The following is a 26346-nucleotide window of genomic DNA, read 5'->3' as shown; positions in this document are numbered from 1 at the left end:
CATCCCCTCATTGGAGGTGGCAGTAGGGGGTGGGTAACTCATAGTCTTGGATACCTCAAGAACCATCACACTGTTATACCTGTGCAACCCCATTATGGGCGAAGAGGTTGCACAGATGTATCTAATTGTCTTGCATTGTGTTGCACAGTTATTACAGAGGGCATAATTTGGCTCTGAAGTAGGAATTGAAGCAACACATTTATTGATGTATCTGAGTATGAAAGTCCAGTTTCCTTGCCCATATCTGTGTTGGCTTTGCAGTGCTAACAGGAGTTAAATGGAGAGTTAAACTTCAGTGAGTCAAGTCAGCAGAGATGATGCTGAATATTCTCTGGGAATTGATCTTTGGAGTAAGAAGATGCCAGTTTAGTTTAGTGCAATCACTTTTCAGAGCAGAATAGCACTTTAACTTGAAAGCATATCTGATCCATCCTCTAATGGTAATGTGGTAGGACAGCTCATGTGTGTAACAATCTTATTGAACTGCTGTTCTAGCTCACTAGGCAGAGTGAATTAGCTTTCTGAGCAGTTTCTAAATGTGAATTGAGCTACTGGAAGCATGTAGTTTGTTGGTGAGTATTTGTAGAGGCTTACCAGTGGGGACTCATAATTTTACACTGGTGTAACTCCATTAGCTATAATGGAGTTACTCCCAATTTACACCAGTGGAAGGCCTTGATCCAGGAAAACACTTGGGTATGTATTTAACATGAAGCATAGAAGTTCTCGCTTTGACTTCAGTGGTCAACTAATCACATGTTTAAAGTTAGGCATAGGCTTAAATGCTTTGTTCAGAATGAGGGCCCTATGGCCAGAAGCTCTCTTAGAGCCTCCTTAAGAGGAGGCTGATTGCCTGAATTCTTAGTTGAAGGAAGGTGCATAATGTATTTTCATATGCAAGAGAATAAAGATGAGATAAGTGGAAGTAAAATTTGTGGCTCAAAATTAAGGACCAAGTAAGGGTATGTCTATAGCGCATCCAGAACTGAGATAATCCTGTCTTTAAGTGGTCAGTTGCATGGGTCATGGTCCTTAGGGGTTTCTCAATTCACTTCCACATATGGAAGGGACATATCAGTAATTATTGTATTAAGAAGCATTTTTAAGAAGAATAATCACTATTTATATATCCTATCATGATTTTCAGGACTACTACCTGCCTTGTAGATTTCAGACTGACAGGCATTCACCTTTTGACACTTTGAATGAATGCTCTGATCACTTCCCATAATATATTAGAAACAAGCTGGCAATATCAGTATTTATGTTTCAGTCTCATTTATGTGCCTATCTGGGAACTATACACTAATAATATATCTACAAAAATGTCCTAGCTGCTTTAAAGTTAAACAATACACTTTAATGCCTTTGTCTTCCAAAGTAGCCTCTAAATCTGCACATCCAAATTTCTGAGTGAACCACTGCCATTTGTGTACCGTATTTTCCGGCGTATAAGGCGACTGGGCGTATAAGGCGACCCCCTAATTTTACAGTTAAAACATAGGTTTTGGCCTATACTCGCCGTATAAGACTACCCCCCCTTCCGAGGGGGGGAGCCCAGAGCCTTTTAAATCCCAGCCGCGGCGGGGAGTCAGAGGGCTCTGGGCTGCCCGCTGCGGCGGGGAGCCCAGAGCCTTTTAAATCCCAGCCGCGGCTGGGAATCAGAGGGCTCTGGGCTGCCCGCTGTTTATACCCGGCGTATAAGACGACCCCCGATTTTTGGGGGTTGTTTTTTAGTATAAAAAGTCATCTTATACGCCGGAAAATACGGTACATAAATGAAATAGACAGACATCTATGAAAGCCATGACCACTGTTTGCACCTGCAAATCTAAACTTTTCTGAGCTGTAGTATATTGTTTGAATACTTCACACAAACAAGCTTCAATCCTTGGAGTGCTTGTGAACTGTTCTTTGTGAGTATACATTTGTGGTTTACTTGTGCATTATGGTTCCAATCTACTTCCAGTTCACATTAGTGGAAGTCTTTTTTGACTTGGATGGGAGTTGGATCAAGTCCTATTAGAATAGTGTGGTTAGTAACCAAACTTGCATGATGTTGGTTTCTCACTGCCTGGATGAACATATAGTATGTGGTATGAATATGTACTCTTGCAGAGCTCTCATATCTGTATCTGGACATGCATATTTCTGTGTGAATAAATGTATTAAAAATTAACAAGTATATGCTTAGGTAAACAAGCATATTAGTTTTCCCCCTTCCCCCAAAAACATTTGTGTGATCAAAACCTCGCCTGTCCAAAATTCAAATAATAGAGCCTTGCAAATGCTCTCAAATCAAATTCATTGGTGTTATTTGCATGAATATTTCTGAATGCTTTTTTGCTGTAGCTACCCTCACCTTGTTCAGTGTTCAAATAAAATTCTGTTAGCACATTTCCTCTTGAAGATGTTTCTGTTTCCCCATGGGAATCTTGACTCCCTAGTCTTCTCCCAATCCAGCCTGGGCTGGCACACACACAGACAAACCCTCTTCAGCTATGCCTCCTTTGAAGAAGAAGAAATATATACAAGCAGACTACATTAAAGTGCAATTCTACTCTGAGAGGTGGGTTTGTCGAGTTCCATGCCTATTGGGTCTGAATGACTTCCATATCAGATCTTCTACCACAGTCTTCCTGTGGGACACTGGGCAAGTTACTTATAGTGGGATTTTCAAAAGTACCTAAGAAGATTAGGTACCTAGTTCCTAGTGAAATCAATGGGACTTAGACATTTACCCGCTTAGGAGCCTTTGAAAATCCCAATGTTAGTGTCTCTCTGTACTTCAGTTCTCTATCTGTGAAATGGGGTGAAGAGCACTTCCCAGGCTCACATGAGTGGGGTAAGGACAAAGGCCTAAGTCCTGCCCCTCTCTGGGACTTAGGCACCTACCTTTGCCTGGGACCCACAGCCGTGAACCCTGTGCTGCAGTTGGGCAGCTAAGCCAATTTTTTTGGCAAGAAATGCTGGAGGAGGAAGCAGAGGTACCTCCCTCATAACTTTAGCCCTATGGTTAGGATATTCACTCAGAATGTGCAGGTTTGATTCCCCCCTCTGCCTCCTGGGAGAAATGCCAGAGCATATCTACTAGATTGGGCCCCACACAGGGTCAAATTTACACCTTATGTGCGCCTACACACAGCATCTTCAGGCACCCCTCCCCCCTGCCTACAGCTGACATTTGTATTTTCCATAAAAATGAAACTTTTAACCCACTTTTAACTTTTAGGCCCCCCTAGAAAGCTAGCACCCTTAGGCACGTGCCTACTGTGCCTAATTGGAAATCTGGCCCTGGCCCTGCAAGCAAGGTAGGCAGGGGAACACCAATCTTCCCCTGGCTTGAAGCTCTTGCTGGGGCTCAGGTATGAGCAAGGTGTCTGGATGCCTAGAGTGAGGCACTGTGTACATGCCCAGCTGCAGAAATCCAGGAACCTGGGAGACTTTTAGGGTGGAAATTTACAGAGTTAGGTGGCAGACAAGCAGGAATTTTGAGATGCTCAGTGGGACCTGAATTTCGCACTAGTTTATTAGTAACATATTGAGAATGGACCAAACTTTTTGTGTGCTGATACATGTTTATAGTGACAACAGTCAAACACATAGGACTAAAAAACTTGAGCTTTGTTTCTGATCCCATTCAAATGACCTGTGTCATGGTTACAAACATAGCTATCTTCTAACACATGGTGGTCAGTCAAAATCCATTGCTTTCAGTGGCTGCTGTCAGATTTATCATCATCTTCTACTTATATAGCTCTTTGACCTTGTCATAGTAGCATAGTGGACTTCTTTTCAATTTAAATAAAGGTTAGCTCAAGCTACAAAATTCAGATCTGGATCAAAATTTTGAACACCTCAAATTTGGAGGTTTGGCTTGGAGTCTTTTAAAGATAGAGAGTTTAACAGGTCAGCCTAAGGGTACGTCTATACTTACCGTCCGGGTCGGCGGCTAGCGTTCGACTTCTCGGAGTTCGATATATCACATCTAATCTAGACGCGATATATCGAACTCCGAACGTGCTCCCATTGACTCCGGAACTCCACCACCGCGAACGGCGGTGGTGGAGTTGACGGGGGAGCCGCGGACTTCGATCCTGCGGCGTCTGGACGGGTGAGTACTTCGAACTAAGGTAGTTCGAGTTCAGCTACGCTATTCGCATTCTACTTTAAATGCTTCTTTAATACACCTTCAAGCTCCTCAGCATGCAAGTTACACTAGTTTAACCTTGTGAGTAAGGCTGTTGGTCTGAGTGAAAGGGACTATAAAGTAGCGTAAGGGAGTCTATCGTGTTATCTGAATTTAGTTGAGTGATGACAGATGTTTTTGTCAAACCCTCCCTACCAAAGTACAGTGTTTGGTCCTAGGACTGTGGAATGGATCCCTGCCAACCTTTAACTTACCAAGTCAGCATGGGCGGCAGCTATAAGAGGCCAGGCCTCCCCAAACAGGACGTAGCACACACCCTTTGGCGGAGCACCGTTGCCAAAAGGGCACCTGAGCCACGGCCCCACCCACACGCCACACCAAGTTCCCTCTCCTGCTCCTCCTCTTCCCCTGCAGCGCTGCCCATGCTACTCCTCTTCCCACCCCTGCTCTGCCTTTCCCCTGCGGCCCTGCCCTTGTTCCGCCTCTTCCATTCCCACTCTGCCTCTTCCCCAGAGGCCCCCCTCTGCCTGCTGCTCGCACCTCTCTGCACCCTCCCCTGAGGCCCGCCCCAACTGCTGGGGGCAGAGAAGAGTGAGCAGCGGGTGGGCAGGGGGCTCTCACAGTGGGGGGAGTGGAGAGGTGTGAGTGATGGGTGGGGGAGCCCTGGCGGAGAAGGTGGAGAGGTGCAGGCAGGCAGTTCTTTGAGGAAGGGTTCTCAGAAGGAGCAGGCCTCAGGGTGGAGTAGAGGGTGAGGCCACAGTCTGGACACTAGTGCACCCCCTATTTCTAGGGAGCTTCTGGCACTCGTGCCCAGTCTCCCAAAATGCAGGAGTCATGTGCCACCCGTGTAAGCAAGTCTGAAAGAGTTTAAGCCTTGCTTTTACAAGTGTGTGTATTTGCGAATAGAAAGTGATATAAATAGGAGTGAATTGTTAGGAATATGTAGAGAGCAGAAGTAATTTTCTAAAACAAATGTAAAACTAGCTGAGGGATCTGTGACCAGATCTTTAGGTAGAGATCTGTTATCTAATTTAAGCATGTGCAGCCATTGCCCAGTATAAAAGAAAACTATTGAAAGTAATTCATAAACAGATCTAGTATGTGGAAGAGAATGAATGTATCATCATAGTGCCTTCAGTAGGCACAGATAAATACCCCTTTCAGAGTATCTTTTGGATGCACAGAGAGAATGATTGAATAGCATTGATTTTTCAACCAATGTAGATTATGAATATTGATAGAAATAAGCATGTGGACGATTGTCCTCCATGTTGGAAACCATCTTAACTATACTACTGTAATTATGCAAATAATACTAAACAGTCTTTTGAATGCAGCTGCAATGTATCATTGTTCCCTAGACCCAAACTCATTTGCAAACCACCAAAACAGCCCAAGGCTAACCTTTAAAGAGTTCTCCTTCCCTCTAACTCCCACCTCCTACTTTTCCTTTACTAGAGGAGTTGATTATCAGAGCTTGGAACACTAAGGCCTTGGCTACACTTCAGAGTTACAGCGCTGTTAGTGGCTTTATAGCGCTGTAACTCACTCCCCGTCCACACTGGCAAGGCACATACAGCGCTGTAGCTCCCTGGCTACAGCGCCGCTTGTACTCCACCTCCACAAGAGGAATAAAGAGTATAGAGCTGCTGCTGCAGCACTGGGGTGCCAGTGTAAACAGTGAATAATCTTAGTACGCTGTAACTGACCTCCGGAAGCTTCCCATAATCCTTTTATGTAAAGATTACTCTCTTTGTTTTGTTGTGATGCCTCTCTTTATTTTGTTGTGAACTCCGGTCTCCCGAAGCTGCTTATCAAAAAACCAAACACAGCTACTGTTTGCTGTGAATGAGCAGAGGCAGGCTGGAGGCTCCCTTTGGAAGGCCCACAGCTAGTGTTTGCTTGAAGAGAGGGGGAAGGAGGGGGCTTGAGGAGAGAAGGGGCACGGCGCGGGAGGGAGGGAGCGGGGGTCCATTTCGGGGAGGCTGCTTATCAGCTGCTGTTTGCTTTCAGTGAGTGAGAGAGGGGTGGGGAAGGGGGTCGGAACTTTCAAGGCAGCTGCTAACAGTGTCGGCTCCAAAAATCCACACACTCTCTCTCTCTCCCCCACGCTCCCTGCCACACTCCACCCCATCCCCCTCTTTTGAAAAGCACATTGCAGCCACTTGAATGCTGGGATAGCTGCCCATAATGCACCACTCCCAATGCTGCTACAGATGCTGCAAATGTGGCCACGACAGTGCACTGCCAGTGTGGACAGACTGCAGCGCTTTCCCTACTCAGCTGGACGAAGACAGGTTTAACTCCCAGCGCTGTACAGCTGCAAGTGTAGCCATACCCTAGGAGCTTGTCTACACTGGCAAGTAACAGCGCTGCAACTTTCTCCCTCGGGTGTGAAAAAAATACCCACCTGAGCGCAGCAAGATGCAGCGCTGTAAAGCGCCAGTGTAAACAGTGCCCCAGCGCTGGGAGCTACGCCCTTCACTGAGGTGTTTTTTTTTTTTTTTTAAGAGCGCTGGGAGAGCTCTCTCCTAGTGCTATGCCACGACCACACAAGGCACGTTAGCATTGCCAGTATGGACTAGCCTGAACTGGCTAGGAAAGTTTGATTTAACATTTAAATGAGTTATTGCAAGAAATATATGCAGCGTAAAAAGAGCCAAACTGTGTTTGTCAGAATGTTACCTGTTTGAACAGATAAGTTATGCTATTGGTCAGTATATACGACCCTTGACTTGGGATTGGCGGAGAATAAGTGAGTTATAAAGGGAAGGGATCTCAATTTAAACCAGAAATGACTAAAATACATCTTTGACTGGATCTATGAATAAATCTATGACTGGGTTTGGACAGTACTTGCTTTTTAGGCAAAACAATGAATGATGCAATCTGAAGCTGGTTTTGCGTCATACGTGATATGAATTGCATCATGTTATTCCTCTGCTGAACAAATTGCCTATATCAGCTCTAGAAAAATACAGAGACGTGCTCTCTTATTTGTCAGTGTTTGATTTCTATGTTTGTGGTGTTGACTTTGCATCACAAAAAACATATATAACCACTATGGTTAAAAAGCCTATCACCCTCTTTTTGGCTGCAAAATTGAGGATCAGGAAGAGGTGGGCCCCACACATATGCTGCAACACTTGTCCAACAAATCTGCCGGTGGTTGAACAGAAAAAAGAAAAAATCTATTTTTGCAGTGCCAATGATTTGGAGAGAGCTAACAGATCATACCAGCAATGTGGACTGTGCATTATCCAAACAATCCATCAGCTATCGCGCAGTACCCCCCACGAGAAGGGACTGCGGTTCCTGATGCACCAGAATCATTCTCACTTGAGTCAGATGAGGAAGAGGAAGAGGATGAAACTTCTGGTCCTGAACCATCAATGTCACAGGACCCACATTTTCTCCCATCCTCCTCCTCTGAACCACACCTCATAACAAAAGGTGAACTGAATGACCTGGCAGAGCTGTTGGGCTCCAGACTACAGCAGTGGAATCTCCTGGCAGGTGATGTTAGGGTTTCCATGTTCCGTGACCTTCTTCATGGAAGGTGATCTTGTAGCCTGCAACAACATCGATGGTGGGATGGCAGCCCTCAATATCGTTCATGATCCAGATGAGTGGAGACTTGATTCATCGAAGATGAGTCTTAAAGCTGTTTTACTGCATAATGGCAATGTTTTGCCATCAATTCCAGTTGGTCATGCAGTCCATATGAAGAAAACCTATGACAACATGAAACAACTTTGCTTGGTCTGCAGACTGGATACACAAAGTACTGCTGTTTACTACATCAAGAAAGATTGGCCACTCCGACAGTCATTGGAGCCTGGGAGGAAAAGTGTTCAGCATCCACCACTTGTTGAAGATCTTGTTGAAGATTTTGTTACCACCCTTACACATCAAGCTGGGTCTGATGAAGAACTTTGTCAAGGCCATTGACAAAACACAAGCAGCTTTCAAGTACCTCCGTGGAAAATTTCCAAGGTTAAGTGAAGCTAAGATAAAGGAAGGTGTCTTTGTTGGTCCTCAGATTTGTGAACTTCTTCGAGATGATGCATTTGACCATGCACTGCGTGGCAAGGAAAAGACGGCATGGAAAGCCTTCTAGTTAGTGCAACATGTCACTAAAGATACATTTTATCAATGCTTGCAGACTATTGCTGGACAGTGACAAGAGATGCTCCATTTAATGAATACAAGAGACAAGCCAAGAAGCGCCAAGCAGACAGTGAATAGGACTAAACTATGTACATAATCGTTTTTTGCCTTTTGTTTCATAATAAATTTTATTTATATAACCCTTTTGCTGATTTTAAAGTGTTACATAAACAGGACAGGTGAAATATTATCATGTAAAGCAACCATAAACACATGAAAAGACCTAGTTTACAATTTATGATTAAAACTCTAGTATCTACACAATATACATAGACATAAAATATAAAAACTTAAATACCTTAGTGTAACAGGGTGTACTCCTCTCCCCCTCCGCCTGCTGCTGGTGGTCGGTCCCAGGTCCCTCTCGTCCGGCCCTCGAGCGCCTCGGGCTGCTGTGACGCCTGTTCTCCTCCCCCCGTCCGCCCTCCCTGACCCGGTGCCCGCTATCTATAATTGGTCCCCCTCCCGTAGTGGCTACTGTCAGTCATTATCCCCCCCCCACCCCTGGGGCAGACTGCCACATCACCCACATCATCAGGCAAGGGGGGTTTGACCCCTGCTGCTTGTCCTACCCCTAGGTTGCCCCTGCCCCCCCCTCACCCTGTTGGGCCCTGCTCTGGGCCGCAGCCTGGGGCTTTCTAGGCTGGAGCTCCCCGGCTCCTCAGCCTATTCCCCAGCACTGCTTCACTCAGGTATCTAGTCTCAGCCTCCAAGCAGCCAGGCCCATCTCTCTCTGAAGGCAGAGAATAAGGCCCTGCTCCTCAGTTTGGGGCGTGGCCCCCAGCTGCAGCCACTTCCCCAATCAGCCTAGCCTGAAGGCTGTCTTCTCAAGCCCTGCCAGGCCACTTTTTAAACCCCTTCGGGCAGGAGCAGGATCCACCCTGCTACACTTAGAAACAGTAGCCAATCAGTTGTTTTAATTGTCATATTTGAATTCAGCACATCAAAATACATAATAAATAGCACATTTTATCTCTGAAGCAGACGACTTCTCAAAAATTGTCGACCAGTGTAATATAAAAAACATCTTACACAGTTGTACCTGTTGCTTTTGAAAGAAAGGTGGTATAGTATGAAGTGAAGCCAATACACAAAACACAGCTGGTTTTATTGTCATATTCATGGAATGCTTGTAGCTGTAACTAATGTTCTTGTTCCATTAACATTATGTCTTAAGTATTTCTTAACTGAAATTGTTTTGTTTGAAAGAGATAGCAGTTTAGTTATTTATCAGAGGTAAATAGGACTCTCATGAAGTTTACTTGGAAGAGGGGGGGAAAAACATACAGGCTTTAGTGGCAAGCTATCGGGTAATCCATATTCTGCTCTACTCAGCACTGGTGAGGCCTCAGCTGGAGTCCAGTGTCCAGTTCTGAGCACCACACTTTAGGAAAGACGTGGACAAACTGGAGTCAGTCCAGAGGAGAGCGACAAAAATGATAAAAGATTTAGGAAATCTGACTTATGAGGAAAGGTTAAAAAAAACTAGGGCATGTTTAATCTTGAAAAAAGAAGATGGAGGGCTCTGATAATGGTCTTCAGACATGTTAAGGGCTATTACAAAAAGAACAGGGATCCGTTGTTCTCCCTGTGCAGTGAAGGTAGGAGAAGAAGAATCAGCTTAATTGGCATCCAGAGAAACTTAGGTTAGATATTAGGATAAATTTTCTAACTATAAGGATAGTTAAATACTGGAATAGGTTTCCAAGGGAGGCTGTGAAATTCCTCCCCTTGCCACAGCGCAGCCTGCACCCAAACTCCCTCTCAGAGCCCTCACCTGCTCCCACAGCCCAGCCCAAACCCTCTGCCCCACCCCAGAGCCCGCACCCACACCCAAACTTCCTCCCAGACCCCACACCCCCTCCTGCACCCCAACCCCTTGACCCAGCCTGGTGAAAGTGAGTGACGGTTGGGGAGAGGGAGCAATGGAGGGAGGGGAGATGGAGTGAGTGGGAGTGAGGCCTTTGAGAGGGGGCAGATTGGCGCATTGCCCTGAGTAAGGGGCAGGGCAAGGGCTGAGTGCAGGGGATTGGGGTTCCCCAAACATTTTAAAATAAAAATGGCGGTCCTCGGGTTGCTAAATTTTGAGAACCGCTGGGCTAGAGGACCTCTCAAAGTCACTGCCAGCCTTACATTTCTATGATTCTGTAATATTGCAAAAGGGTGCTTACATCTACATGAAGCACATACTGCTTAAACTGCTTCTCTGTGCTGCCTACTGCTCAGTAGTGTGCAAGTTAAAACAGCTTGGGGGCAACTTTAATTTTGAGTCCTCACCAATTTATAATTTCCTTTGCTCCACGGGGAAACCAAGACACATGGATTAGAGGTTAAGGTTCAAGTTTCCAAAGTTGGGTGCCTAAAGTTAAACCTTCAAATAAGTTTCTTTGCATTCATAGGTACCAAACGTGCACTTCCATTGGTTTCACTGGTAGTTTGGACTGAGTAAAGACTTCAGGATCCGGTCCTGTCAGCACTTAGGCATATGCTTAATTTCATGCTTGTGAAGACCAGTATTGCCAACCTGAAGTGTTAAAAAAAACTCATGAGTCACATTCCCCTCAAGATCAAGAAACAAACTTTAAAATGATAAGCTTTTAAAAATAGTAAATGTGGGGGGTTTATTTGCCTTCTGGGTTTTGAGCCTTTAGGGTTCAAACTTTCAAGCTTTTCTCCACATCCATAATAATACCTTGCTCTTATATATTGCTTTTCATCAGTAGACGCTGTGCAGAGGATGTCAGTATAATTACCCCCATTTTACAGATGCGGAAATGGAGGCAAAGAGTGGTTAAATGACTTGCCCAGGTCATCCAGCAGGCCAGTAGCAGAGCTGGGAATATAATGTGGTGCTCTATCCACTAGGTCGATGTAGCAATGCGAGACTCACCCCTGCGGAGCCTTCTGCTGGTCTCTCAGGGAATTAGCTTCCAGCCTCCGGAGTGCTCTCTGTCAGCCAGTGTCTCACTATCGCTGGGCCCCCCCTGTCCCTCCCGGACCTTGGTGCCCCTTTCCACTGGGGTGCTGCCTCCTGGCAGTAACCCCACAGTCTCTGGGTCTCCCCCTTCCAGGGGAACCCCCACCCCCTATCCCCAGCTCGCCTCAGTATATGGCTACTGCCCAGTCCCCATCTAGCCCCCGTTCACTGGGGCAGACTGCAGTATATCAGCCATTCATCATTGGCAAGGAGGGTTTGGACCTGCTGCCTCTGCCTATCCTTGGCTGCCCCTTTGCAACCTCAGTACCTATTCGGCCTTATACTAGGCCTGCAGCCTGGGGGGTTTCCAGGCCGGAGCTCCCCAGCTCCTCTGGCCTTACCCCAGCCCTGCTCCACCTCTATGATTCTATGCAGTCAGGTACACTCCCCAGCAGCAGGCCCCTCCCTCTCAAAGGCAAGAGAGAGAGTATCTGTCTGCTCCTAGCCCACTGCTCTCTTATAAGGGCCAACTGGGCCATGATTGGGGCTTGGCCACAGCTGAGACTGGGCTGCTTGCCTCCAGCCACAGCCCTCTCCTGGGCTGTTTTAAGCCCTTTATGACAGGAGCGGGTGACCACCCCGCTACAGTCAGAAATGTATTTTAAATTAAAGTTGAGACTGTCAGATTACAGTATGGCTCCAGAAGCTGGAGCCAAATCATCAAGTGTCAGAAGACTTGGGATAAAATCACAAGAGTTGGCAGCACTGGGAATGTTGTCCCTTGCTGTCAGTGGGTTTATTCATATGCATAGGGGGCTCAATCCTGTTCTCACTGAAGTCAACAGCAAAACTTTGACTTCAATTTGGTAAATTGGAATTACACATTGGTAAGTGGATGTGAATAGCAGTGTGCACCAAAGTACTGCACTGTAACTCCCCCATGTGGATACTTTGGGCATGAAATAAAAGGTTCCTCGTTTGTTCCTAGTTCACATTAATGCACTCTTCTTCAAACAGGATTATATTAATGTGAATTAGGAGTCTTTTAGTTCATGCCTGCAGTGTCCAAATAGGGGTTACAGCTCAGTATTTTGGTGAGCACTGCTCTTCACGCTGCCGTAGTCCAAATTGAGGGGCAGTATAGACATAGCATCTATTGATGCACCTTAAAACTTGAGGAGGCTGGAAGAAGGTATAGGTTACACTAGCTTAGACTCCTCAGCCAGATGAACTAGATTCACTTAAGAATTTAGCTCCCAAAAGTAGTTTAAAAATTCAGTCAGTACATGTAGAGCACTATTTTATGTGGGTATGATCTTGTTGCATACTAAAGTTTCCCAACTTTGGCAGGAAGGTCGTGAGTACATTATAAGGATTACCTAAGGAATTGAGACCAGTTAGCATCAAAGTCCCCAGTCCTGCAGTGAACTTTGTGCAGGTGAAGCCCTGCACCCATGTGGAGGCTTGTTGACTTTTCTACCGTCTTTAGAAGGGCTCTGTTTGGACACCGGAGTCTGTCTGTGCAGAGCTTATTCTCAGATTGGGACCTAAAATATGAAGGGCCTAGTTCTGCCTTCAGTTAGATTCTTTAGTTAATTTTTAACAAAAACAGAACTTAGAAGCTATGTTCATGTTTATTTTAGAGATACATTTATAGCAACAGAGAGTCTAGAATGGTGAATCCACTCTGAGCTAATGTCCTCTATCTAGTGGCATGATGTAATGCAACTGTCCAATTCATTAACCAAAAGGAAAGCATTTCAAGCACCCTGCTGTATAGTCTCATCTTGCAGCCAACCACTTAATCTTTCTGACTAATAGATTACAACTTGCTTTGGTAATTATCACATCTTTTGACACAAAAGTCTTGCAGGTCACCTTTAAGGTTCCAAATCATTAAATGAATGTGTCTGAAAACCTAAACATTAGAAATAAGGATAAAATATGGAGCAACATTTCCAGGGAGATTTTGGGTGAATAGGGGAAAGGGGTTTAAGGGGTTTGTCTACATGGACCCAGGGCTGTTCTGGAAGCAGTGGGCACTGAATGCATAGGCCCTCCCATGGATCCTATGGGTTCTGGCAGCATGGGGTCTTATCCCATGGCATTTTCTGCAGGGAAAGGAAATTCTGCCTTCCCAGTGGGATGATATGGCAAGGAGAGATGATATGGCAAAGGGTCCTCAGGGATTTGCTCCTCCCAGTGTCTATTCTACAGGCTTTACTGTGGGAAGGGAAGATCTTGGCTTCTGTGCTCTAAGATGCTGTATAGGTCACTTTGCAGCTTCTGGGTGACTACAAATGCCATGGAATAAGTTCTATCCTGTTGGTAGAAATTAATTTGTTAAAAGTACCTTGTGCAGTATTTGACCCAGCTGGCATGAGGAACCACTCAGGTACCTATGCCAGTCCAACACCTAACTGCTAATGTGCTAGTCTTTGATCTGAAGTCCTTATGAAAGAGCTAGCACAGTTAGATGAAGCATCTATAGCTTATTATCAACCATATTATCAATCAGTCATATCTTTGGCACAGTCATCAACATATTGTGTGAGGGCTACCACTGGCTATCATTGATTTGTACCTGTTTACTAACCCTATCAGGGTCACTCTGTATATTGGCACCTGTTCTGCAGCTGAGTACAGTAACTCCTCACTTAAGGTTGTAGTTATGTTCCTGAAAAATGCAACTTTAAGTGAAACAATGTTAAATGAATCCAATTGTCTCATAAGATTTAATGTAAATGTTGGGGGTTAAGTTCCAAAGACATTTTTTGGGGGCAGACAAAAGGCATTATGCTGTATACTGTACAGTACTGTACTGTGGCTGGGAAGTGCCCCTGGCTTACCCCACACAGGCACAGCCCGCTGCAGGCAAGGACGCTAGAAAGCACCTTTGCAGCAACAGCAGCAGCTTCCCCAGAGAACAGGTTCGGATTTTGCCAGGAATGCTCCAGGCCTGCCTCTTCCTGTCCCCACTCCACTCCAGGTCCACCTCTTCCCACCCCCACTCCACCTCCTCTCTGGAGCATGCCACATCCTCCCCGCTCCCCAAGTGCTAAGCACTGCCAAACAGCTGTTTGGCAGCATTTAGGATTTTCTGGGAGGGAGGGGGAGGAGTGGAGACATGTTGCTTCCCCGTTTCTGCTCTTCCCTCCCAGAAAGTCCTAAATGCCGCCAAACAGCTGTTTGGCGGTGAGGGAAGAGCTGGGAGGGAGGGGGAGGAGACAGAGAAGCGGAACTTGTGCAATGCTCCCTTGTAAAGTCACTGCTTTTCCACAGAATCTTACAAGCAGGCAGCCAAACAAAGTTATAAGGGAGCATTGCACAACTTTAAACAAGTATGTTACCTAATTGAGCAGGGACGTAATTGAAACAACGTTAAGTAGGACAACGTTAAATGAGGAGTTACTGTACCACAGAATACTGATTATTCTTCCCTATGTATGTTGCCTGCCATGTAGGTGGATTAGCTGAGAGTCAATGCCATAGGTGTTTGTGCTCACTGTTTCAGTGTGGCATATATATTTTCAAGATGATACACGTGGGAATTTGCCTTGTATTACTGTGATCAGAACCACTGATTTATGCATCAGTTTAATGGCTCTTGGATAGCCCTGTGTTCCTTTATAATTTTCCTATTGGATGAAAAGTGTGGTCCACACCCAATTACCAAGCTTAACCTACTTTAAAGATTTACTAAGAAATTGTTTAGTACAATATATCACCACCTTAATCAAGCATAAAGCATAAGTAAAACAGATAGAGCAGGATAGGATAGTGCTCCATTATCCAGTCCTGGGGCATAGGTAAGCTCTTTCTGTTGTTCTCAAGTCCATACCACATTGACTGTGTTGCTCTGTTTGAGGTCAGTAATTAACAGTCTTTTATACCCTTACATGCTCACATAACCTGTATATTGTGCACAAGCTGTCCTTGCTTTTACATGTATTATGTGACTGGACATTCATTGCCCTGGTGCACATTCAGTATATTTCATGCTATCTACACTCTACATTTCCAAAATCACATGCTACACTCTTTTCTTCTGACTGGTTTATATTTTCTTTGCAGAGTCTAATAACACATCTCTCCGCTCAGATCTTTAGTCTAAGTGTTTTCCTGTTTTTCTTAGTTTTAACGTTTCTTGTGGCCCCATTTTTATCCTCATCAGTTTTGGGCATAGTGTAATGATCCTTCCTGTTTTTTCGCTGTAGACCAGGGATGAGTCCATCTAAAGAGGTTACATTTGGTTTGGCAGATAAGTAAAGAAGATACTGATTTTCAAAAAAATTATTTCAAAGTGTCCTGACTGTAAAATGACCGCATATTTTGGTATTTATGTCTTCAGAAATTCTCTTAGCAATTTGGGGTCTTATGAAGTTTTTAGAGATTTGCAATTCATTAAAGAAATAATCTGTTTAATGTGTATAGGGTGCTTTATAGAATGCTTTTGTATGGTAAAGTAAATGGACTGTCCACATAAGGGCACTAGTATCCTGAGAGGCCAGTGTTGTACAGCACAGCAGTAATGAATTCTGTTTAAGTGCCTCCTTGTTGACTCTTTTGTGTTTGCTGAGTTCAATAGTGCACTTTTTTAGGTCTTAACTTTTCAAAGTTAATGGCTTTGGACTGCAGTGATTAGCACTGACCTTGGTGAGTAGTAAGGTTAAAATTACATAAAATGTTTTGGAACACAAACTTTGTCACAATCCTCATTATGTGAAATACCACTGTGTAAGTCAACCAAGGACACCTTGATTAGTCTGTAATGTCCTTCTATTAACAGTTTTTCCGATGATAGATATTTATTAACACTAAGTATCTAATGAAGATTTATTCCTTCTAGTGTTCTATCTACGTGCTCTTGTAATTTTGATTATATTGCAAGTTTTGAACCAATGGTAAAAGACTAATGATTTAATCAGGGAAACTGTGCAGAGACACAAAACTTTGCCAATTCTGAAAGCAGCATATCCTGTTTCATGCCTATCATGGTGCTTTAAATATAGATTCTGTGAGATGATTAGTTTTTATATATCTATCTATCTATCTATTTGGTGTGTCGGTCACAAGCTAGTAGATTGTACATTTTAAAATAGAGATAAAGTGTTGTTATGAGTAATGAAATCACTGACATTTATTGTTTGTCTCACTTTACTTCCTCATTTTATAACAGTCTGTTTCTGCCCCGCTTTCATTTTAAAAGCTTGACGTGTTTTGGAAGAAAACTTAAACGCATGTTTATTCCTAAGGGTATAATCTGCTATTCCTGTGCAACCAAAACTAACTTTGATTTTAAGAGAAGTTTTGGGTGCACAGAGAATTCAGAATAGGGTAAGGCATTATATTTCCTTTCCATCTATTATTATTCTTGGCAATGAATATGCTTACCATGAAGAATAACCAAGGTAACAAAAATATCACACTTCATAATTTTTCTCAAATGAAGTATTAGAGATGACATTTTCCAGAAGTTTACCTGAATGTTCTCATGCTCCTCATTCAGAGGGAATATGAAAATGGGATACTATCCATATTCACATCATAGGTGGTCAACACTTTATTGGTCATCATATGAGATAAGTCCGTCAATGGCTATTAGCCAAGATGTTCAGGGATGCAATCTCATGCTCCGGGAGTCCATAAACCTCTGACTACCAGATGCTGGAACCGATGGACAGGGGATGGATGACTCGATAATTGCCCTGTTCTGTTCATTCCCTCTGAAGCACATGCCATTGGCCACTGTCAAAAGACAGTATACTGGGGTAGATGGACCACTGGTCTGACCCAGTATGACCACTTTTATGTTTCTTAATCACTGACCATGTATTAAAATGCATGAACCAAAAAGGAAGATCATCACACTACCCTCTAGGGATCAAAACGTAACATCTTGATTCTGGCTAATGTCTTACATCAGATTTTTTCTTGCCTCATCTCTGTAACGAAAGTTTGTGTATACCCTCTTGGGGTCTCTTTCTTTTTGGAGCCTCACTTCTCTATGACCTTCCTGTATGTCTTTATCTGGCTCTGTGACAGTACAGACAATTCCTTCTGGGTAGCTATAAACTCTTAGGGAGTGTTGTACTTCTATCAAACCTTTCCTGTTGTTACCCAAACTTGGATGTGTGGTGTACCTGTTTCCATTTCTACACAATAGTCCCCCCTTACCCCCTGCCACAGAGATCAACTGACCCAGCTCTGTATATAGGAACTCATCAGTGTTGTTTTACTTTCTATGCTTACTATCAAGTGGCTATTGAAGGGATGAAGCTGCTGCAGCTGAACATCAGATAGGACCTCCAAGGCAGACCACACCAATTTCATCAATACAGGTGCCCTTCCTACTCCTATGTCCTCCCTGAGGCCAGCCTACAGGGGGGAAATATCTTGCTTCATTTTAAAATGAGTCAAACAGGTTCAGACACTTCCTAAAATAGAGGAGAAGCTGTGTATGTAGCTTATGTGTATGTACCACCAAAATGAGAAGTATGCCACTTCTGCCTTTCATATTGTCATTCTTGGAAGTCATGTCATTCCCACATGCACTGCTTAGCACTGCTGTGTTAAGGCAGGAATGACCTCACATGAAAAGATGGCTACCCCTACCAGTCTGGAACTCGTATGCCTGAATGAGACATTTGGAGGATATGTATGAGCATCCAGATGAGTCGGATGTCTCTATTTTGGGTCCATTTCTATCTTAACTTTGGTATATCCACTGACTGGTTTCAACCTTTAAAAGCTGTCGTTTCATAATCACCTTTCGTGAAATTTGAATGTCTTAAAATAGATTCATGTCAAATTTTAGTTGCAAAGAAAGAAAATTGATACATTATTTATCAGATGGGCCCTGCCTGCAATAGCTCAGTAAGGTTGCAACTCTATTAGGAAAGGATTCCTTGTCTACTGGGCCACTCCAATTCCCAATCCCTAATAATTTTCTGCACTTTCACATGTTTTGTTCCACCTTGCTGCAGCTACTGAAACTGCTAAATAAAAGAGATGCTGAGAAATAGCCTTATCTACTCCAAATCCTGAGACAGTATTTTCCTAGCTCTACTGCATTAAATATTTATACCTAATAGAGAAAATATTGAAAAATATTCAGAGAAAGTTTCAGTTGCTGATATCTCTAGGGAACCTGTAATGTAGTAATGAGTAACTTATTTAGTAATAAAGGGGGATTGCCAGAGCGATCTTATTCCCAAACAAACTCATCTACATGCATTTAATCCCCAGTTCGAATAAAATAACAGTGGCAACAACACATCTGTTGTAAACAATGTCTTCAATAACTTGAAAAACAGATTAAAGCTGAAAATGGAATGATTGGTTAATCCCCCTTGTCCAGCTGTAGCTCCTGAACACCCCTACTGGAGTTCAATGAACACAGGTGCCTGAATGTCACTGCGGAGGATCATGAGCAGTATTCACTTTTTTGTTGTATAAGCAACAACAACCACTAATATGTTAACTGCTGGGATGGTCTCCTGTAATGGTTTTCATAAGAAATAATAAACTTTGGGCCCTCCATGTGGCTCATATGATACACTCTCTCTCCAATCTAAAAGGATTTATCATAATATCGCAAGTCCTGTTTTCATCCTAGGTGTAATATCCCCAACCACGGAAACTCTGCTCCAAAGTCCTCCATCACCTCCTAAAATCTCTTTTTCTCTCCCCTTGCTTTTGACTTCATCACAACAAATTAGTGTACTGTGTACTTGTGTATGTGCTGGAGTAGCGGGGACGCAGCCCAGGTAGAGTTAAATAGACTTCCTTTGCCTTGTGTTGATCAGGAGTCACAGTTTTGCTTCTCTGACTGCAATAATTCTCTTCTGTTGCTCTTATTCTGCTCCTAGGACCACAAGAGGAAACCTCAGTGGTAACATAGCAAAACTAGAAATAAGACCAGTGCTCCCTAAATTTTAGCAAAACTGCATAGAAAAACGTGCAGGATATCAGCTTGATGGATAGGCTTGAGGAGGCAGCTGTTTGTGGCTTTGAACTGAACCCCATTCTGCTTTGAGATCTTGAATACACCAATGACATTGTCTTGCGACTCAATTTGGTGAATTGCTGCAAAGGATGGATGTGCAAAGGATCTGGTCAGGCAAGAAGCACCATATGTTGGTCTGGTTATTAATCTGGATAAAACTAAATCCTTGGCCACAACAGTCAAGCAGTCTCCAGCTCCAGATGACATTCAGCTCAGTATTAATCTGTCTGGATGGGATGTCGAGCAAGTGGCAACTGTAAAATACTTGGATATTATCATAGACAGCACTGGAGGATGTTCCAAAGACGTGAACATTTATATAACACCAACTGCTGCCCTGTTTCTGGCCCATCAGTGAATTCAGTGTTGACGTTGTGACATCAAGCTTTCTGTGAAGCTACAGATCTATAGAACCACAGCTAATCGAACTCTATTGTAGAGAGTTCAACATGGGCACTGAGGAAGTCTGAAGAACACCAGACTGACATTTTGAGTCTCATTCTCTTAATCAGAGGCTTCATATCAAGTAGCAGGACAAGATTAGAAATATTTGAAGCTGATTCCAGCAACTGCCTCTATCAGCGCTGGTTCAGCTTTGGCGGCTTTGTTTTTCTAGACATGTTATTAGAATGGAAGGCCAACTAATTCTGAAGTGTGAGTGCCAAAAAGTTTGGTTGTGTGATAAGATTACCAGTGATAGACATAAATTGCATACCCAGTCAAACCACCTCAAGGACCTAGCCAGAGATTGACCTGGGTGGTGCCTGATATGCCAGGATTTCCCATGATGATGGTAGAACGGTGTGTGTATGAGTAACACGTTGGTTATATCTTCATTGCAAAACATAGGTGTTTTCTTGATGTAAAATGGAGACAAGCACTGGTGGGTTTTTAACCTCAATGTAGGTAGCCACAGTGAACCCTATGTCTCACACCCAGGGTTGACCTTGACTTACTGGATCAAGACAGTGCCATGTCTCCACTAGTATTTTATATTGAGAACATTTCTTTTTCCAGTGACAACATAGACTAAGATACTTGGGTTCTCCCTTCCTAAGAAAATGCTTTTCCAGCAGCTGAGTGGCTTTAAGCAAGATTGCTACCCCAAATTCTCTACATTGTACTATATTTTTCCACATGACAACAGGAGATGGTTGACTTGATGATTACCTGTTCTGATCATTCCCTCTGGGGCATCTGGCACTGGCCACTGTTGGAAGACAGGATACTGGGCTAGATGGACCATTGGTCTGACCCAGTATGGCTGTTCTTACATTTTTTGCTACTGCTGCCAATCCTCTGTATTTTAATAATAATTTCAATGTACGTTTTCTACTTGATGGAGTTTTACATTTTGTTCATAAAAGCAAATTTAAAGCCTCACTGGCATAGGCCAACTCCAGTTAAATGGTGTTGGAGAGAAGAAAAATATTTTTGATTGTGATGGTTCATAAATGTTGTATAGTTAATGAATTCTGCAGCATACAAGTGCCCCCTTATGCGACGTTTCCTGCTGTGGCTGGAGCAGAATCCTGAGGACATCTCAGGTGCAGTGCTGAGGGATAATTTATTAGATGTTTCAGGTCTGAGTTTTATAGGCTACAGCAAAGGAGGGATGCAGCAAAATACTCCTCTGAGTATAATCACAAAGAAAGATTTTGCTGAAAATTTCGCTATTCAGAATGCCCGGTAATGCTGCTTGCTCTGGTAGGGAAACAGCCCTTCGATGTTTAGTTTCATTTCAAGTAAGAAAACTTAATGGAGTGAAATTTACATTCATTTGTATATATAAATGACACTGAGTCTGTAGAACTTGCCTTCCATTTCACAAATCATATTTTAATGCAAGCTCAAACTACCATAAGTGCTGTGGCTTGCAAATAATCTTGGCTTCCGTGTCTTTGAAGAGATTTTATCCCTGGACTGAACACATACATTGCTGTAGCTTCACTAAGATCAAAATTCTGAACAAACTTTAGGCACTTTTTTTGTTTGTTTGTTTGCTTTTGCACCAGAACAGATTAATTTGAAAGCCGTACAACCCGATTCCATTTATGAATACTTGCATTTATAATGCTAATTGGAGTGGGAGCTGTAGCAACTGCTATAGTTAAACTGGCATAATGGTTTTTATTCTAACCATCTGTTTTTCAGTTTCTCATTACTTTCCAAAATGTTCCTTTCCAAGCTGAAATTTCCCAAGCTTGGTCTCTGCTTGAAGGTGAAATATTTTCCAAAGTTTGAACAAAAAGGATTGTACCATTTTTGAGAATGAGGAGCATGGGAAAAAATTACTTTCCTCAATTAAAAATAAATCTTGACTTTTATTTTATTTTTTTGGACAAAAGGGTAAAATTTTCAAAAGTGCCTAAATCACTACACACTAAGCCACACAGAGTTTCAATGAGACTTAAGTTCCTAAGTGACTTAAGGAGTTTTGAAAATAGACATAGGCTTCTAAGTCACTTAGTTCCAGCCAATAGGAATTAGGTGCCTAAATACTTTTGAAGACCCGAGCCTTAGTCATTTTTGAAAATTTTACCTGAAATGAGTGTAGGCAGAAAACTTACATTTTCTGGATGAGGAGAAACACCTGTGAATGTTCAAGTGAAAATTGGCAGCAAGGCAAAAGCATTCTGGAAATGGAGATGCATTTTCTATTGCGTAGATCCTAGGGAGATTACTTCAGCAGCAGATATACCGCGCCGCTTCATTCTTCGGCGGCAATTCGGCAGTGGGTCCTTCCCTCCAAGAGGGACCGAGGGACCCGCCTCCGAATTGCCACTGAAGACCCAGACGTGCCACCCCTTTCCATTGGCCGCCCCAAGCACCTGCTTCCTGTGCCGGTGCCTAGAGCCGGCCCTGCTTGCTGAACTGGCTGTGACATACTATACCTTGGAGAAGCATTTTGTAACCCCCATATTACTCACTTTCATATAATTGTGATCTTACATATAAAGCAGGCCTTGTAAGGTATCGGGGAAAGGTTATGATCTGCTGAAAATCATTTCTCTAGCCATCTATGTATATCTGTAATGCATATGAAGTTATGAGAATTCTGTGGTGTGGTTGTCACTAAAACATGCTGTAAGTTGGGGAATCAGCCAGATGTTAGCTCCCCAGAGGCAACAGCAAGGAAAGTAAGCAACACCCTGATGGGGTTTCAAACAGCCCATCAACAACAACTGTCCAGCAAGGGAGCTACAATTCAGTGACTCACCTGCATGAGGCCACATCACGCGAATTGCTCAACCTTGCCTAGAGACTCAGCAATGCCCCCAGACATGCCTGGACTTGCGCTACCCAAGCACATGGGACTGAGGTTATAAAACAGAACATAGTGGCCATATGTAAGGCCTTTCTCCTTAACTCACCTATGCTGCAAGCAACAAGGACACGCCGAAGACTCCAACTGAGGGGACTAGCCCAGATTTCAGGGGTAAAATCTGTGTACTATGAACTGCAGTATCCAGTGAGATGAGAAAAACTGCTTAGTCTAGTTGTTGCCCAGTCTAATAGGATTGAGAGTTTAGACTGTGATTATATTTTATTTCTTTTGGTAACTAACTGACTTTTTGCCTATCACTTAATATCACGTAACATCTATCTTTTGTAGTCAATAAATTTGTTTTACTGTTTATCTTTACCAGTGAGTTTGTATGAAATGTGTGACAAATCTGCTCAGGTTTTGCAAAGGCTGGTGTATGTCCACATTCCATTGATGAAGTGGTGAGCCAATTAATAAATTTGCACTGCCCATCTTGAGTAGTGTAAGACGGTATATTCCTGAGGTACAGTGCTGAGAGCTAGGGGGATTCGGCTGGTGCCTTTCTCTGTGTGATTCATGAGTGGCTCTCGGAGCATTCATGCAATCTAGCTGGGTGTGTGGAGCTTCGCATGCTTTGTGCTGAGTGATAATAGCACTTGGAGGGGTTTGCTGTTGGTCACTAGCAAGGCATTGTGAGAGACAGCCCAGGTTGGAGAGAGTTCAGGGGGCACAGCAGTCCCGCAGTCCCAGGCTGCACCCTGGGGATCTCATCACACTAGCTTTTACGGAATTGTTGTGCAGCAGACACTCCACAGTCTCTCCCACCTACCCCACACATTTGCCCAAGGGCCATTCATGCTAAAAAAGCTGATATCAGAATTTGAATCTTGTTGATTAAATGCTAACCACTCTCCTCTGACTAGAGTTGGGCAAATAACTGTGGGTTGTGTTTTTTTTTTTTTGGTTGTCTGGAAGTTCTGAAAAAAATCGTTGAGGTTGAATTGAATCTGAAAATTGTGAAGAATTTTGGCCAAATGGAAGAATCAGTTTTGGTTTGAAGGACTGTTTTGTTTGGGGGCAGTTTTAAAGTGCCACAATCACAAAGCAGCCTGAAAAAGTGGTTGAGTAGTAGCTCCTTTATAATGTTTAGCTCAGTGGCTAAAATACTCAGATGAGATGGGATATTTAGGTTCAATTTCCTCCTCCGCATGATGCAGCAGAAAGACTTGCTTCACCAACATGTGAGGTGAACGTTTGAACAACCAGGCTATGGAATCCTTCTCAGTTCCTGGCCCAATATCTATTCTTTTTCATTCAGTCAGGAAACAAGCATGAGAAGGACTCTATAGCTTGGTGGTTAAGGTAATTGCTTTGGTGATAGGAGAGCCTAGCTGAAATTCTTGCTCCAATGACTATTTAATCAGCTATACAAAGTGGAACAACTTCAACAGGAGAGCTTGAACAAGGCATACCTATAGGCCAGTGGTTATGCCACTGTCCTGAGTGGGGGAAACCTGAATTCAACTCCCTTTTTCACATCACACAGAGGGAGGAAATTGAACCCAGGTATCTCACATCCCCGGTTAGTTGTCTACTCAGCAGGCTAAAGCTTATAAGGGAGGCATCCACCTCTAACTGTTTTGTGAATGACATCTAAGTCCCCAAACCCTTTTTGGCCTAAACTGTTAGGTAAATTTATGTCAAATTTATGAATAGTTTAGGATTGACCAAAATTACAGTTTTCAGCAAATAAACTATTCATTTAAAAAAAATTGCCTAGCTCTATCTCGGACAGAGTCCCTGCCATTAAACTAGTTTATTGGAATACTTGAGGAAAGCAAACAGGAAAAAAAAAAGAAAAAAAAAAGATGTGAACACTGTCAAAGTGAATTTGTTTCAAAATGTCATTGCATTTTTTTGTAGTATTCACCCAGTTCTAGCGGGGCAGCTTGCACTGAAGTTGCCTGGTGTGTGCCCTTGTTTCTTGGAGAAATAGAGGACTTCTGTCTCCATGGCTGCCAGCATAGCATCTTTCACAAAAACTATACTCAAGTACAAAAACAGTAAATGTAGTCACTGGAATTTATTTACATCTCAATATGTAGGCATTTATAGGAGCAATTCCTATTATCAGTAAGGGGAAGAACTGGGGGCCAGGCTATCCCGTTCCAAGAGTCCCATGAAGACAGAGACCTAGGAAAGGGCTGCTGAGAGCAAGTGATCCTAGGGTAATGCTCTGTGGACAGGAAAACCCCCAGGGCGTTACTGTTCAGATTAGCAGCCAGAGAGTCTTGTAGTGTAGGGTGAGGCCAGACTCTCCTCTCTCTCTGCCAATCAGGGTGAATTCTGGGAAGGAGGGCAGTATATAAGCAGCTTTTTCCTCTCATAATAGGGAGTGATGTTAGTAGGAGAGGAGTGCTTTGTTTGCTTAGCTAGTAAGTGTGCAAGCTGTTTGTATTGTCCCTTCAGGCTATGAGAAGTGTTAGAGGAACATCCGATTCTTCCCCTCTCCAAACCTTTCACCCTTTCTGCCAGCAGTGATGCCTGGGGAGGCAGGGGCATCTTGTGAAGATTTAATTCCAGTTTTATTGATTTCTGAGGCTTTGTTGCCTGTCCTGGGGGAAGGTAATTTAAAGAACCTTTTGGGTGTGGCTGGTCCAGGATTGCAGCCTACCACAAGATCCTATGTACATAAAATCCCCTGAATAAGGAGAGAATAGACCTCTACACACTTTTAAAATTACCCTTACTTTACAAACTTTATACAGTGATTATTTTATAGCATGTTATAGTTATCCTGATGGGATTATAAGCCACCAATGTGCTAGGCCCAGATCCAACAATGACTGAAGCATGAAGGTAACTTTAGGTGTGCGAGTAGTTCCTGTGAGACTACTCATATGCTTAAAATATCATATGTGCTTCAGTGCTTTGCTGGATTGGGTTTACTAAAGATGGGCTTGGAGAAAGTTAGTGAACTCCCCTGGATATGCATTAGAACTCTGAAGCTCTGGTACATCACTAACAGTTGCTTAGTACCCACTGATTGTCTGTCTTTGAAGTTTTTGAAGTTTGATTTTTCTCCATTTGGTGTGTATTTTGCAGACATAACACTGAAGAATAATATGTACTGTCTGTCACCATACTTTAAACATCCACCTCTTTATGAAGTATAATAGCCAGCCAAGACAAAATGTTACAAACCAGACACGAGGTTATCTGAAGTTTCATTCTGTGCCTGAAAGGAAAAGAAGAAACGCTAATGCACTATACAAGGTTACAGCTAATTTGCCATCAACTGGGTCTTTTTTTTAGGATTAAAAGGATGACTGGCATGTTGCTTATTTAGGTATGAAAAGACTCTGATCTTTGTTCTCCATTTATTGCATCATCCAGCTGTTTCATGTTGGCTTTTTGCATTTTGAAAGGTTACAACAGAAATAAAATGACAGAATCTTCTTACAGGAACCCTGGGCAAAGAATTTACTAGTTAAAAGCATATATTGGTGCTGTGCTATTAAAAGGAAAAGTACAAAGCACTACTGACAACATTATGAAAATGAGAGAAGCACATTTTTCTTAAATCGATGGCTTATATATATTTTCCATTTGGAGCAAAACTGTTGTAATATAAAAAATAAAATACAAACAATTTGGGGGGAAGTAGTTGTAGGAGGGTATAAATCTTAGTTTTGGTAAGAGGTTAGAGTACATAGTCTTTCTGTCTCTTGTGTATGCATAAAGGTGCTGGAAAATGCCTTCCCCTTCTAAGGCAGCGAGATAACTCTACTTTCAACATGCTGCTTGCTTTGAGTGGGATTCTGAATGCTCCA

The 26346-nt window shown here is 43.1% G+C and overlaps 1 long non-coding RNA gene across 1 annotated transcript in view; it reads left to right on the top strand.

The window, feature by feature from the left end:
- LOC120398427 overlaps positions 1–26346 on the top strand; it is a 111204-nt gene that overhangs the window by 30018 nt on the left and 54840 nt on the right. The gene's annotated exons all lie outside the window — the stretch shown is intronic.

Source organism: Mauremys reevesii, linkage group 2 (assembly GCF_016161935.1).
Source record: "Mauremys reevesii isolate NIE-2019 linkage group 2, ASM1616193v1, whole genome shotgun sequence".
In the NCBI taxonomy this organism is placed as follows: Eukaryota; Metazoa; Chordata; order Testudines; family Geoemydidae; genus Mauremys; species Mauremys reevesii.
The sequence above is the reverse complement of the archived record's forward strand: the minus strand, read 5'-3'. Positions and strand labels throughout refer to the sequence as shown.